Below are 15,432 nucleotides of genomic sequence, written 5' to 3' on the forward strand. Positions count from 1 at the left end.
AGATAACTGGCTCTGTGGATGAGGGGAAAGCAGTGGACGTCTTATTCCTTGACTGTAGCAATTTTTTGATATGGAGTCCCACAGTATTCTTGCTGGCAACTTAAAGAAGTATAGGCTGGATGAATGGACTATAAGGTGGATAGAAATCTGGCTAGTTAATCAAGCTCAACAGGTAATGATCAATGGCTCCATATCTAGTTGGTAGCTGGTATCAAGAGGAGTGCCCCAAGGGTCAGTCCTGGGGCCAGTTTTGTTCAATATCTTTATTAATGATCTGGAGGATGGCATGGATTTCACCCTTAGCAAGTTTGCGGGTGGCATTAAACTGGAAGGAGTGGTAAACATGCTGGAGGGTAGAGATAGGATACAGAGAGACCTAGACAAATTAGAGGATTGGGCCAAAAGTAATCTGATGAGGTTCAACAAGGACAAATGAAGAGTCCTGCACTTAGGACGGAAGAATCCCATGCATTCCTACAGACTATGGACCGAATGGCTAGGAAGCAGTTCTGCAGAAAAGGACTTAGGGGTTACAGTGGATGAGAAGCTGGATATGAGTCGACAGTGTGCCCTTGTTGCCAAGAAGGCTAACAGCATTTTGGGCTATATAAGTAGGGGCCTTGCCAGCAGATCGAGGGATGTGATCATTCACCTCTGTTCGACATTTGTGAGCCCTCATCTGGAGTACTGTGTCCAGTTTTGGGCCCCATATTACAAGAAGGATGTGAAAAAATTGGAACAAGTCCAGCGGAGGGCAACAAAAATGATTAGCGGGCTGGAGCACATGACTTACGAGGAGAGGCTGAGGGAACTGGGATTGTTTAGTCTGCAGAAGAAAAGAATGAAGAGGGCTTTGATAGTTGCTTTCAACTACCTGAAAGGGGGTTCCAAAGAGGATGGAGCTTGGCTGTTCTCAGTGGTAACAGTTGACAGAACAAGGAGTAATGGTCTCAAGTTGCAGTGGGGGAGGTTTAGGTTGGATATTAGGAAAAACTTTTTCACTAGGAAGGTGGTGAAGCACTGGAATGGGTTACGTAGGGAGGTAGTGGAATCTCCTTCCTTAGAGATTTTTAATATCAGGCTTGACAAAGCCCTGGCTGGGATGATTTAGTTGGGAATTGGTCCTGCTTTGAGTAGGGGGTTGGACTAGATGACCTCCTGAGGTCCCTTCCAGCCCTGATATTCTATGATTCTATGAAAAAGTTAAATTGGCCAGCATTGCAGTATATTCTAAGGACATTTTCAATGAATGAATGCTCTATTTGACACCTCTGAGGCACAAGAACAGTAGGTAATGAGGAGTAAGATTTGAAGAAGAAAGAAAGAGAGGAATTTTTAAAAAATAAATATGCGACAGCTAATCCTGATGTATGGGCAGGAAGATTAGATTTATAAACCACTAGGCAACAGTAATAGACAATGTTTAAATTGCAATTTGAGATTTGGCTGCCCATTCTATTTGGGCAAAATATCTATTCGCAAACACTCAGCTCGCCTACTAAAGGTCTTATAAAGGTTTTGGAATGGACATTTGAACTGAGCAAGACATTCTGCCCAGGAAACTTGTTATAGTAGGGTCTGCTAACATATCTTAAATTCTAAAACATAGAAAGCACACAACTAGAGTGTTTTCTCTCTCTCGTGTGCGTGTGTGTGTGTGTGAGAGAGAGAGAGAGAGAGAGAGAGGAGAATAACCCTTGGATGTTGGAAGACTATTTTTCTTTATCCGTTTTTTTCCCCTTATGTCTATTCCTTGTTTGCACAATTATTTCTTATTGTAGGGTTGCTCAGTCCTGGTTTACTAGTGGTGACTTTTCTGTTCAGCTGGTGAAAGATTCCCCCCCACCCCCAGTACATCCACACAGAATTCAATGGGCATTTGCAGACAAATTACCCAGGTCTCACTAATGAGGTTTGCAGTTTAGGGGAACTCTTCCATCCTCTGTTGCTCTTGAATTCCCAATTGGCATTAGTGATCAGGAGTGATTTTTTCATTCATCTATATTTGAGTGTTTGTCCCGGTCTTGAGCTTTGCTGCTGTCATCCCTGTCCAGATTGGAGGTGTACCCTACCATAAACCACCCTTACAGACACTTGCAAGTTATAGTTGCTGCAGAATGTAGCGAGTCATTTACTTAATAAAAGTTGACTATATGGAGCATGTTACATCAGTGCTCTAGTAGCTGCACTGATTTCCTGTTCTCTTCCTGTTCTACATATGCAGCCCAGGGGAATTCCAAAATCTGGCCTGTGCCTGCCCTGAATACAGGTGTCAACCTCAAACTATAGATTCCAGTATGCTCTGTCTTAATCGAAACAGTCAGCTAATCAGGTTAATAATAGATGTATGCATTATGGGACTCATAATCTTCATGGTCTGAACTCCATATGCAAAATAAAATTAAAACTACTCCAGTTTATGTGGTGTATATATGTAGGATAAATTACCGGTATGTAATTCTTTAACTCATGACAAATTGCCAGCAGTCTGTGATTGGGATAAATTAGTTTACCACTGATTTGTACTTTCCCATAACTTTTAATTGTGTTCCTAGCTTTTCTTCCAACAACATCTAAAATGATAATCAGGCAATTAAATAAAAAAAAATGTTTAAAGCAAAGTAGGCACTATAGTCATCTTTTGCTCCTGGAAATTTATTTGTTGTCTTAAAGCAATGACAGTAGTTGTTTACCAGCAGCACTTCACCAGACAGAAAAGAACGGTTCCCCAGTCACCCATCAGTAACTAATGGAGAATTATTATTAAGATAGTACCACACTTGTGAAGCTATGAGTAACTGGATGAAATCCAGTTATTCCTGAATTCCATAAAGTTGTTTTAGTGGAGAGATTTATGTCAAACTCAGTCAAAAAAGGCCAAACAACCCACCAAAACCAGTCTGTCTTTTACTTTTGTGAACCTGGGGCTTATCTTCAAAACTGGAAGGTGCTGGGATAAGTGTGCTGAGCCAGGATCAATAGTTGGAATCTTTTTTCTCTTCTACCTCACAAAACACTGGATCTTCCAGCAGTCCAAAAAAATAAAAATCTGGTTTGTCAGTTGAATAAGATTACTTGATTGCACTGCACTTTTCATGCCTTCAATACAGTATTGTTTTTACTTGAAAATTCAAATGCCAGAAAATTAATCTAACAATAGCTGAAATGCAATTAGAGAATGTACAGACATCATGTTCTTTTCATTATTTTTTTCCTTTTATGGTCTTTTTTTTTTTGCAGAACATCTGTACTTAAAACTACAGAGAAGCAATTTTTGTTTTACTGTAATAACTGTAAGTCTGTGGGCTGAGATCTTCAAAGGAAGATTTTCACCAAAAAGCAAAATTCAGAGAGTTCCTTCTAAATGGGAAATATGTATTTTTCTGTATTCTTTTTGCTGACATTTATTTGAACATAGTCTTCCTGCCACACAGCTTTATCATAACCTTAGTCCCAGATTTGGACCTTAGCATCCAAAATATGGGGGTTAGCATGAAAACCTCCAAGCTTAGTTACCAGCTTGGACCTGGTACCTGCTGCCACCACCCAAAAAATTAGAGTGTTTTGGGGCACTCTGGTCCCCCTGAAAAACCTTCCCTGGGGACCCCAAGACCCAAATCCCTTGAGTCTCACAACAAAGGGAAATAATCCTTTTTCCCTTCCCCCCTCCAGGTGCTCCTGGAGAGATACACAGACACAAGCTCTGTGAATCCAAACAGAGTGAATCTCCCTCTCTGTTCCCAATCCTGGAAACAAAAAGTACTTTCCTATTCCCCCAGAGGGAATGCAAAATCAGGCTAGCAAATTCAACACACACAGATCTCCCCCCCCTGATTTCTTCCTCCCACCAATTCCCTGGTGAGTACAGACTCAATTTCCCTGAAGTAAAGAAAAACTCCATCAGGTCTTAAAAGAAAGCTTTATATAAAAAGAAAGAAAAATACATACAAATGGGCTCTCTGTATTAAGATGATACAATACAGGGTCAATTGCTTAAAAGAATATTGAATAAACAGCCTTATTCAAAAAGAATACAAATCAAAGCACTCCAGCACTTATATTCATGCAAATACCAAAGAAAAGAAACCATATAACTTACTATCTGATCTCTTTGTCCTTACACTTAGAAACAGAAGACTAGAAAGTAGAAACTACTTCTCCAAAGCTCAGAGAAAGCAGGCAGACAGAAAACAAAGACTCAGACACAAAATTCCCTCCACCCAAAGTTGAAAAAATCCGGTTTCCTGATTGGTCCTCTGGTCAGGTGCTTCAGGTGAAAGAGACATTAACCCTTAGCTATCTGTTTATGACACGCCCCCCAAATTGCAGACAGTGGGGAAGCTCACTGGCGGCGATTTCCTTCTAGAACTTGAAAATAAACAGATTTATACAACACATACACCTTTACATATACTCCTAAGTATATAACTAACAGACTTTTACATTTTAAGAACACTTTTTAACTACTGAATTCTGGGAAACTCTCACGGGAGAGTGCATCAGCTACTTTGTTAGAAGCTCCTGTGATGTGTTGAATTTCAAAATCAAAATCTTGGAGAGCTAAACTCCAACGAAGAAGTTTCTTGTTGTTCCCCTTGGCAGTATGAAGCCACTTTAGTGCAGCATGGTCAGTTTGTAGTTGGAACCGCCGTCCCCAAACATAATGGGCGTAGCTTTTCCAGGGCGTACACAATGGCATAGCATTCCTTTTCACTGACTGACCAGTGACTTTCCCTTTCAGACAGTTTCTTGCTGAGAAACACGACAGGATGGAAGTTGTGATCTGTTGCTTCCTGCATGAGCACCGCTCCTATACCACGCTCAGATGCATCTGTGGTTACTAGGAATGGCTTGTCAAAATCCGGGGCCCTGAGCACAGGGTCAGACATGAGCGTTGCCTTAAGTTGGGTAAAGGCCTTTTGACACTCATCAGTCCACTTAACTGCATTTGGCTGGGTCTTTTTGGTCAGGTCGGTCAGTGGGGCAGCGATTTGGCTGTAGTGTGGTACAAATCGCCTGTAGTATCCGGCCAAGCCTAAGAAGGATTGGACCTGCTTCTTGAACCGTGGGACAGGCCACTTTTGGATAGCATCCACCTTGGCCTGTAGGGGGTTTATGGTTCCTCGACCCACCTGGGGTAATCGTTCCCCTTGACAGTAGCTTTCTTGCTTTTTGCCAGTTCCATCCATTTGGCTCCAATCTCCCCCGCCTCAGCGATGTCTTTGGGATTTCCATCTTGTATGTACCGTGTGATGTCTTCAGGAACACCATCCAAGAACTGCTCCATTTGTATGAGGAGGTGCAGTTCTTCCAAGGTTTGAATGTTGTTTCCTGTTATCCAGGCCTCATAGTTTTTTGCAATGTAGTAGGCGTGTTTGGGAAATGACACCTCTGGTTTCCACTTTTGGGTTCTGAAGCGCTGACGGGCATGATCTGGGGTTATCCCCATTCTGTATCTGGCCTTGGTTTGAAAAAGTTTATAGTCATTCATTTGCTGCTTAGGCATTTTAGCTGCCACCTCTGCTAAAGGTCCACTGAGCTGTGACCTCAATTCTACCATGTACTGGTCTTCGGGAATGCTGTACCCAAGACAGGCTCTTTTAAAATTTTCCAAGAGGGCCTCGGTGTCATCCCCTGCCTTGTAGGTGGGAAATTTCCTGTGCTGTGGAGCAATAATTGGCGCCGGGTTGTTAGGGTTGGCTGGCACATGCAGCCCAGCTTTCTCCAAGTCCAGTTCATGTTTTCTCTGTTTTTCCTTCTCTTCATTTTCTTTTTGTTGTTTTTCCATTTCTCGGCGGTGGGCCAACTCTTCTTCTTCTTGTTTCCTTCGGTGGGCGAACTCTTCTTCTTCTAGTTTTTTTTTGTGTGCTGCCTGTTTGATTTGTTCTTTTCTTTCTTTTATCTCCATTTCTTTTTGTTTTATTTTTAGTTCCTGTTTGTGTTTTTCCATCTCTCACCGGTGTTCAGCTTCTTTGATTTGTTTTTCGGCCTCAATTTTTGCCTTAGAAGTCATGGTTCCTGTTTTCTTGTGTTGGGGTGCCCTCCGGTGTTTATCTTTTGAACTGCAGGTTCTCTGTTGCCTCCTGAAGTCTGCCTAGCAACAGTGCCTTTAGCTAATTTTCAATGTTAAGTAAACCTGAAAAACCACTTTATTTGCATTTATATAGTGCTGGTAATGACTCTCATTGGGAGTGCTATTGTGTGACAAAAGACCCTTAACAGTCTGGTAATGGCTTCTTGCTTGACATGCAAGCCACAAACTGCCAGAGAGAGCAGAAAAAAAAATTCTCTCTGGTTCCCTTTTAAAACCAACTGTTTCTCTCTCTGCTAAAAAGCCCTTAGCAGAGAAAAGAAAAATATAATATTCCTACTGGCTTCTGGATTCTGTCTATATCCCACCACTGCTACACCATATCATAACCTTAGTCCCAGATTTGGACCTTAGCGTCCAAAATATGGGGGTTAGCATGAAAACCTCCAAGCTTAGTTACCAGCTTGGACCTGGTACCTGCTGCCACCACCCAAAAAATTAGAGTGTTTTGGGGCACTCTGGTCCCCCTGAAAAACCTTCCCTGGGGACCCCAAGACCCAAATCCCTTGAGTCTCACAACAAAGGGAAATAATCCTTTTTCCCTTCCCCCCTCCAGGTGCTCCTGGAGAGATACACAGACACAAGCTCTGTGAATCCAAACAGAGTGAATCTCCCTCTCTGTTCCCAATCCTGGAAACAAAAAGTACTTTCCTATTCCCCCAGAGGGAATGCAAAATCAGGCTAGCAAATTCAACACACACAGATCTCCCCCCCCTGATTTCTTCCTCCCACCAATTCCCTGGTGAGTACAGACTCAATTTCCCTGAAGTAAAGAAAAACTCCAACAGGTCTTAAAAGAAAGCTTTATATAAAAAGAAAGAAAAATACATACAAATGGGCTCTCTGTATTAAGATGATACAATACAGGGTCAATTGCTTAAAAGAATATTGAATAAACAGCCTTATTCAAAAAGAATACAAATCAAAGCACTCCAGCACTTACATTCATGCAAATACCAAAGAAAAGAAACCATATAACTTACTATCTGATCTCTTTGTCCTTACACTTAGAAACAGAAGACTAGAAAGTAGAAACTACTTCTCCAAAGCTCAGAGAAAGCAGGCAGACAGAAAACAAAGACTCAGACACAAAATTCCCTCCACCCAAAGTTGAAAAAATCCGGTTTCCTGATTGGTCCTCTGGTCAGGTGCTTCAGGTGAAAGAGACATTAACCCTTAGCTATCTGTTTATGACAAGCTTAGCTTCTTGTTATGCTTGATTTCCAAGTATTCAGATTCCTGTATCATACCCATCTTAGATGTTTTGGAAAATTTTACTCAAAGTCTACACCAGTGGTTACCAACCGGTCGATTGCGATCGACTGATCGATCCTAGAGGATCTCCCAGTCAATCGCTATCTCTGGTGGCAGTGTAGTATGGCTGCCGCTAAGGCTGCCTCAGCCCCACACTACTCCTGGAAGCGGCCGTTGCAGCCCCGGGGGTGAGGGGACAGGGGTCTCCCTCCACTTGCTTCTCTGGCCTGCAGGCACTCCCCTGCAGCTTCCATTGACTGAGAGAGCTGTGGTGGCAGTGCTTGCAGAGAGGGGCAGTGCGCAGAGCCACGTGCCCCCTCTCCTCTCCACCCCAGGGGCTGCAGGGACACGTTGGCCCCTTCTGGGAATGGTGTGGGGCTGGGGTTGGCAGGGAGCCTGCTCCTGCCTCTAACCGGGAGCCAACTGGAGGTAAGTGCTGCCTGGCGGGAGGACACACACCCAACCCCCCTCCCTGAGTCCCCTCCTGGAGCCAGCATCCCATACCCCTTTCTGAACCCCAACTCTCCTCCTGCACCCCAAGTCCCAGCCCTGATCTCCCTCCCAGAGCCAGCACCCCATACCCCCTTGTGTACCCCAACCCCCTGACTCAGTCCTGATCCCCTTCCCAGAGCCAGCACTCTGTACCCCCTCCTGCTCCCCAACACTCTTGCGCAGACCTGAGCCCCCTCCTACATCCAAACTCCCTCCTAGAGCTTGCACCTCTCATCCCCTCTTGCACCCCAACTGCCTGCCCCAGGCTTAGCCCAGAGTCCGCTCTCACACCGTGAACCTCTTGGCCTCACCCCAGAGCTCGCACCTCAACACTCTGTCCCAGTCCCAAGCCCCCTCCTGCACCCAAACTCCCTCCTAGAGCTTGCACCCCACACCCCATCCTGCATCCCAACTCCCTGCCCCAGACTGAGCCCAGAGCCCCCTCTCATGCTTTGAACCCCTTGGCCCCAGCCTAGGGCCCAGCCCTCCCCAGCCTGGTGAAAGTGAGTGAGGATGTGGGAGAGTGGGCAACAGAGAGAGGAGAGGATAGAGTGAGCAGGGCAGGGCTTTGGGGAAGGGATGGGGCCATGAGGAAGGGACGGGGTAGATCCTGAGTTGCCCTTAGATTCAAAAAGTGATCTTGGGAGTAAAAAGGTTGGAGACCACTGGTCTACACTAACATTTCATTATGGTGTTGGTCTCAGGTAAGTCTGAAAAATTTTAAGTCAGCAGCCAGCTTTGGCCTTTGATGGCCATTACAACAGTTTCATCTGTTCTCTCAGAAACGATTATCGAATGGCTTAAAGATGTGTAATGGTTTGGCTTCTTGTCCATTGTTTTGACAAATTAAATTACTGAAAATACATTGGAGAAAGTGGGTTTTTAAATAAACTTGTATGTGTAGTTGAGTACTTGTGAAAATTGCTAGACTGAGAACCCTGGAGACTGAAATAGTCTGTTCATCCCCATAATACATACAATCCAGGCAATAGTAGGACAAACTTCTCCAGACACCCTTGACAGCATGACTCAATTGCCAACCTTGAGATAAAGGGTTCTCTACTGGGCGTACCTCATTCTCCATATGCACTCATTCTGTGGCCTCGCTGTTGAGATTGCTGCCAGATTGTTAGTTAATACTAATCATGGTAGTGGGTTGAAACTAGTCAATGAAACCAGCAGTTCATTTCATATAAACATCTGAACAGACATCACTCACTGGTGACCTTGCTGGAGCAGAACTAGAGGTGAAAGGCTCTATCTCTCCTTGCCACCTGCTCCAGCCAATCTTCCTTAGATTTTTAGTTAAGATTTGCTTTATTAAATGAAGATAACAAGTGACAGATGTGTTTGTGATGGTTCTCGTGATACACATGACTGAGAGTCACCTTGTTACCTCCCTGCCTCTAGAGAGAAGGAGGCTGGCTGGTGGTTAACTGGGTGTTAGCTCCCAGACACCTCCAGTCCATTAGCCACCCAAGCACTCTCCTTTGGACTATGTCACCCCTCACTTTGCCGTGTAGGTTAATGTACCCGAATCCCTTTGAAGTGTTTGTCTCTAGTGTCCAGCCCCATCTCCACTGAACTCTCACGGAAGTATCAGGACTGCAGTCTCTCAGGGAACAGGGCACATACCAGTCTGAATGATTCAGCACAGGATCATCTACTTGCTTAATATCACAGCACTGAGATACATTTATAGTGAAAACAACAATAAGGTTATCACAGATTCAAGAAATAATAAGTAAGGATAATGGAAACTAAAGGTTACATATGAAACATAATCATAACATGCCTTCTAGAGACTAGACTTAACTTACCAGGCTAACCTCTTGTCTGCAGAAGTTCCTCACCCCAAATATCCTCTGCAGCGTTTCAACTAAAGCTGGCTGAGATCCCAATTTCGTGAATGTAAACAAATTGCCTGTTTACTTCCTAGGTGCAAGATGAGAGGGTGTGTTCTCTGTTCCCCACATATATTCCAGCAAACCTTTGAGGTGTATCTCAATATAAGGTTCTCCTCCCCTGCTGTGTGCTTTCTTCCTTGTTGACTTCATATCTCTCTGTTGACTTCATATGTAAATGTGCCATCATTGTGTTGGCTTACAATGCCAAATTTACATGCCAGCAGAGAGAGAGGTGAATAAATGTCTTTTGTCTGACAGGAAACCTGTTTCTACACCTCTTCTGTGATACAGAATCTAAGAATATATTTTCAGTATACATACATAACTCCTTACCTAATATCTGTACATACATTTCACAGTGGTATTAATGATCAGTGTAACTTGGCTTTCATTTAAGACCTCATGTGCATTTTTTTTTGGTGAATCAGAATTGCGTACCAGAATCGGGGTATGGGCTGGCAGTGCACGTACTGTGTGTGTCGAGGCGATGTGACCCCTTGCCAGTTGGCAAGAGGGGTTTATGTATCACAGTGCTTCTATATATTATGTTTATATTAATTCTAATTAGCACATGTGTGCCAACCCTCCAGGATTGTCCTGGAGTCTCCAAGATTTAAAGATCAATCTTTAATTAAAGATTATATCATGTGATGAAATCTCCAGGAATTCATCCGAACAAAGTTGACAACCCTAGTGGAAGTATATAATTCATAGGTATATCAGCTAATGAGTTTGTTTTCACTGTATTTGTGGCTGGGCTAAGGTGAGAGAGATGAGTGTTCTAAATTTAGGGTAAAGGGAAGTCACAACTTGTAGGTTATTTCTGAAGCTTTTCTTCCTTCCAGATGTAACACTCGCATCACTGATATATTCCCCCCCCCTTGATTTTCTCATCTCTTTTGCATTTTAATAGTATTGAAGAGTCTGCCTTGCCACTTTCAGCATATGGAAGTTTTCTCACAAACTGTACAAAATCCGTTAGTAGCGTTGACAGCTCCTAGGAAAAATATTGCTGACAATATTGACATTTTTACTGATAATCCATTTATTTCACCACGCTGAGAATGCAGAAATGTGTTTTCAAATATCCTGGAATAGCTTGCCATTGTACTGGAAGATCATTTTGTAATGGATTTTACTGATGGACGCTTTTGGCTGTTTTAAAATATATTGGAACATTTTAGTGATGGTTTCAAGACAGAATCCTCAGAAGAGCAAACGGATCCCACAACCAGCATTCCCCAAGCCCCAGGTTTATGGAACATTGTTAAATGTGTGTGTGCTGCTTTGTTCTGTGAGCTGTGGAGAGGACAAAAATAGTGTGTAATTTAGAGCTAAGGGAAACAAGTCAGAGCGAAGCAGGGGATTGGTTACCCTGCAGTAATGTTTTGGGGATGGGCAGTTTCCAATAGCACAGGCAGTTTGTAACTCATCAAACAGACTTTTGCACTTATATGGCATCCTTCATTCCAGGTGTGTCAGAACACATTTCAAAACTTAAAGCTAGTTAAAGAGATACTGTGATTTAAGAGAAGACTGCAGCAAGCAAGTGAACCTGAAAACTGGAAGGAAATAGATCACAGAGTTTAGCTGTTAGGACAATGAGTTCATAATTAGCAGTGCTGAGGAGCTTGAGTGAAGAATATTGAGAAATCCAAGATTATAAACAGTCACAGTTTTTGGTGCAATTGTATTAATTCTTTTGAGTTGCAAATATGCTGGGTCACATTTTCAGAACTGGCTACCTAAAGTACGTCTAGGAAATTAGCATATGAAGCTGATGTTGTGACCTCAGAACCCATATTTGCATGCACTGACTGGTTACTTATATACGCAAGAGCCTATTTTGTTGTTTTTATGATATATACAAGGCATTGTCAGCTAATTATTTTTCTTCATGGAATGCTTATCTGAGTTATTATATTATGCTCAGTAGAAAAATATGAGTTGCCTCTTCTGGATTGGACGACTAGAATAAGGCACATGAGGGCCGCAAAAAGCTGGAAGCAGAGATCATGTTTAAGCTTGTGTATGTGTTGAATACTGATAATCTTTGGCAGAAGTTCAGACATAGAAACCATACCTATAGCCACTCAGCAATCAGCAGAAATAAAAGGGCAAAGTACAGTATATATCTCACTATCCTGGTCAAGTGCAGGATAAGCTGAAATTTTCAAGTAATGCCCGTAGATCTTCAAAGAGGCATAATTTAGCCCTAAGACTGCATATTGCCCATGGTGCAATATGCTGAATGTTAATTTGAGATGAATAACATGGAAAACATAGTCACAAAAAGCTGACTTTAACTTTGGAAGAATACCACTTTAAGATGCATTATTTCTCAGAAATGTTTGGAACTTGATTTATGTAGTGTGCATGTTGAGTTTGAAGTGCTGAAGAACTATATAGGTGTCCAAAATGCTGTAATAGTTAAGCTTAGAAGGCAGAAGGTTCCATTCTAGAAGACAAAACTAGAAGCATCTGTATTAATATGACTTTTAATAGGATCAAAAAAGAAAGTAAAGGTAAAAACCCGATGTGTATTTATGTATTATTTTCAGAGCCTGCAAAATTGTAACCCTGACTTTCTTTAAGAATACACTTTCAGCCAAATCACCATGCAATGATTTGGGAGCTTAGGGGTAGAGTTATGATAAACAGTTGCAGGTAAACCCTGATTATCCAAATGTTTCTCAGATCATTGAAAATATTTAGGTAATTGGTTCTGAATAAAGGAAATTTGTCTCCCTAAGAACTGCAGATTCTTGAGACATCAGAATTTCAGAAACTGAAATTGACTTGGATTGACCTGCAGTTAGATAAGGTAAGTACTAGAACGTGGAAGTACATAACAGGTTCTTCTTTTCATTTATGAATAAAATAAATTAGATGTAGGTTGGGTACTTTATGAAATTCAATCCACCTGCTTAAATTGCTAAATCTCCAGATATCATAAAGGTAATACAGGTAGATCAAGAAAATAAATGGGATATTTTAAATACCCCAAAATGGGTATTTTATGACTTAGTATAGCTACTATTAATATAGATTGGGTATCCAAATAATAGTTTCTCAGCGAATAACGTTTATATACAGTCATTAAGTGTGTAGCAAAATTATACTCTGGAAACTTTCTCTTTGATGTAGAAATTGCCTCCTCATGCTGTTACCAGTGAAACGACATCCTTGTTTCCTGCAGAGAAGCAACAGCAAATACTCAATGGGAATAATGGTTGTCTGTAAATCTCTGAATTCAGATAGCCATAGGTTTAGTTTTTCTCCCTCCAAAGGCAATGTCAGTGATATAATTTGATCTCCCAATATTATTCTCTGAGGAGACCTTTGTAAAGTTGGCATCCTAAACACAGCTTTTTAAACAATAGCTAAATGGCTGTATTCTGTTTCAATGCCTTATTATGACCGAGTATACCATTTTGCCAAAGATGTTAGCGCAGCATTTTCTAGTAATATTTTATCTTGTGGTATTTATAATATAATATATGATAATGTTAACTCTGTTTCATGCTCTATATTAATGCCAAGTTATTTTTGTTTCATTAGCAGCTGTTTGGTATGGCTAAATCTGAATAGTACGAGACTGATTTCCTGTAGGGAATTATGCAATTGGGCATTTTTTGATTTCATGTGCTAAATATTCTGTCCCAGAAACCTTCACTGTTACTGGACACCACAGCACCAAGACACTTAATAAAACAGAACAGGTGGACTTGGAACTTGGTATTAATTATAGTCAGTGTCACTCACCCTGTTTAGAACCAAGCCTGTGAACATTGAAGCTTGTTAACCCTTAGTGACCGGATTTTCTCAGTCAGTAAGAAACCCTAAGCCTTTTATTGACAGAAGAATGCACATGGCAAGGTTAAATAAGAAACCGGATCAGGAATCTAGTTGGCACGGTAATAGAGAGGACTGTGAGGTTATCGTAATTATATGGTACATTTGAGGTCTTCGTTGGAGATTGTGATGTGTCTTATTCAGGGAGAAGGTCACGAGGTCTATTGCTGTAATAAGTAGAGGGTATAGCTTACTGTATTCCCATAGCCATTTTGTGATCCAAGGTAAAGTGCAGTTAACATACTTTACAGCCAAGCAGTGTAAAGTGATCCAGGTTTATGAAGAATTCAATTACTCACATGTAGCAGACAGGGTAGGAAAAAAAAAAGGGAGACAACATATGTATGAGCCCAAGTTTTATTCCTTGTAAAATCAGTGGGAAATTTGCCATTGACTTCAGTGGGAGCAGGATTTGGTCCCTTGGTCTGTAGCTGTCCTTTACACTTGGTTTACTTAGACAACACTGCTTCCCCAGGGAAAGCACTGAAAGCCAAAACAGAGCACTGTAATATGTAACTAATAGCATTTAAAAGATACTGAGCTGCATACTTAAGAGGACAGTGTATACAATGTTCCTTTTGCAGCTCATAAGAAATACTACCATCTTAAAGGAAAGTTTGTGCAATCTGTGCATTGGAACACACTGGGAACAGAGGATGAAGGGGAATTAACACCAGCCATTTATCAACAGCAGAATCAATATCTTTTAGTATCCTTTAGTCAATTTGTTTTAAAGGTTGGGATTAAAGTAAGGAATGTTCAGTCCCCACTGATTTCTCCATTCTTCCTGTAACTTGACTATGCATAATTAATCCATCTCCCAGCTTCAGAAATTTATTTCAGATCACTTGCTGGTCAGCTATTATTCCCAGTTCAGGCATGACAATGCACGATGTAATATTATTTTTCGCTTGTAAATTCAGAGCTATATACTAACCAGTAGATGGAAAAAACTCCACTTTAGGCTTCTAACAAGCTATCTCAATGAATTAGGCTGAGCTATTTCAATGTATGTGACTGAGCTATTTTAACAGCAACAGACTCATGTTGGGCTATAGGCATAATAGAATGTCAGCCGTTGACTAATAGTTCTGTCTCAGAACTGCTTGAACTTGGTATTAATTGAGGAAAGAGGAGGTCAGTAATTTTGCATCAGGGCAAGAGGTGTGGCAAATGGTCATCACACTAAAATGAAAATCAATATTAGCTAGAAGCTGCTTCTCCCCATCCGTATCCTGAGTTAAGCATTTTGATGTTCTCAGTGTTTTCCTCTGACATATTACTTCCTTGTAGGTCGATGCTTTTCATATAGTATGCGATTTTTACTCCAAATAGGCTGATGGGTAGATCTTTTCCTAGACCTGATTGTTCACTGTGTTTTTATAATTTTTTCTATCACATATTATTCTTATTTATTATTCATGTTAGTAAGCAAAAGTGTGCAAAATGTTCTTGAACAGCTTATAACAGCAGTGTTACTAAGTTTGATTTAGCCCTCAATGGGCCAGAACCAAGGACCAGGTATCCTCTTTTGTATGTAGGTCTCAGATTGCCAAAAGTGGTATTTTCTATGACAAAGTTCCCTGCCCCTTTTGATAATCTTCAGATATCATAATGCTGGGCTTGATATACGCATTTGGATGACAACTTGAATTATAATAGCATTCTGGGATTCAGATGTGTGTGCAGAGAGAGGTCGAGGGGGGAGGGGAGGAAATCCCTTGAATAACTGAAATGTTTGGCAAATCTGAGTTCTTCTAGTTCATTGACTAACATGCTGAAAATCAGACTATCAAGTTAATACTGTATCTCATTGTTACTGTAATGAAGAAG

The 15,432-nt window shown here is 41.5% G+C and overlaps 1 protein-coding gene and 1 long non-coding RNA gene across 13 annotated transcripts in view; one reads left to right on the forward strand and one right to left on the reverse strand.

The window, feature by feature from the left end:
- The window catches only part of LOC127043761 (uncharacterized), a 134,127-nt gene extending 126,844 nt beyond the window's left edge, over positions 1-7,283 (reverse strand). Inside the window, exons 1-2 of one of the 2 annotated variants that reach the window (XR_007772309.1) lie at positions 7,023-7,283; positions 3,901-4,046 (exon numbers count right to left, since the gene is read on the reverse strand). This is a non-coding gene — a long non-coding RNA (uncharacterized LOC127043761). Of the gene's footprint in view, positions 1-3,900; positions 4,047-7,022 lie in introns of those variants that run through there. The other variant, XR_007772308.1, reaches the window with a different exon arrangement.
- Positions 1-15,432, forward strand: part of FHOD3 (formin homology 2 domain containing 3) — a 657,808-nt gene that overhangs the window by 258,947 nt on the left and 383,429 nt on the right. The window lies entirely within an intron of this gene.

This window comes from Gopherus flavomarginatus, chromosome 2, assembly GCF_025201925.1.
Source record: "Gopherus flavomarginatus isolate rGopFla2 chromosome 2, rGopFla2.mat.asm, whole genome shotgun sequence".
NCBI classification, from domain to species: Eukaryota; Metazoa; Chordata; order Testudines; family Testudinidae; genus Gopherus; species Gopherus flavomarginatus.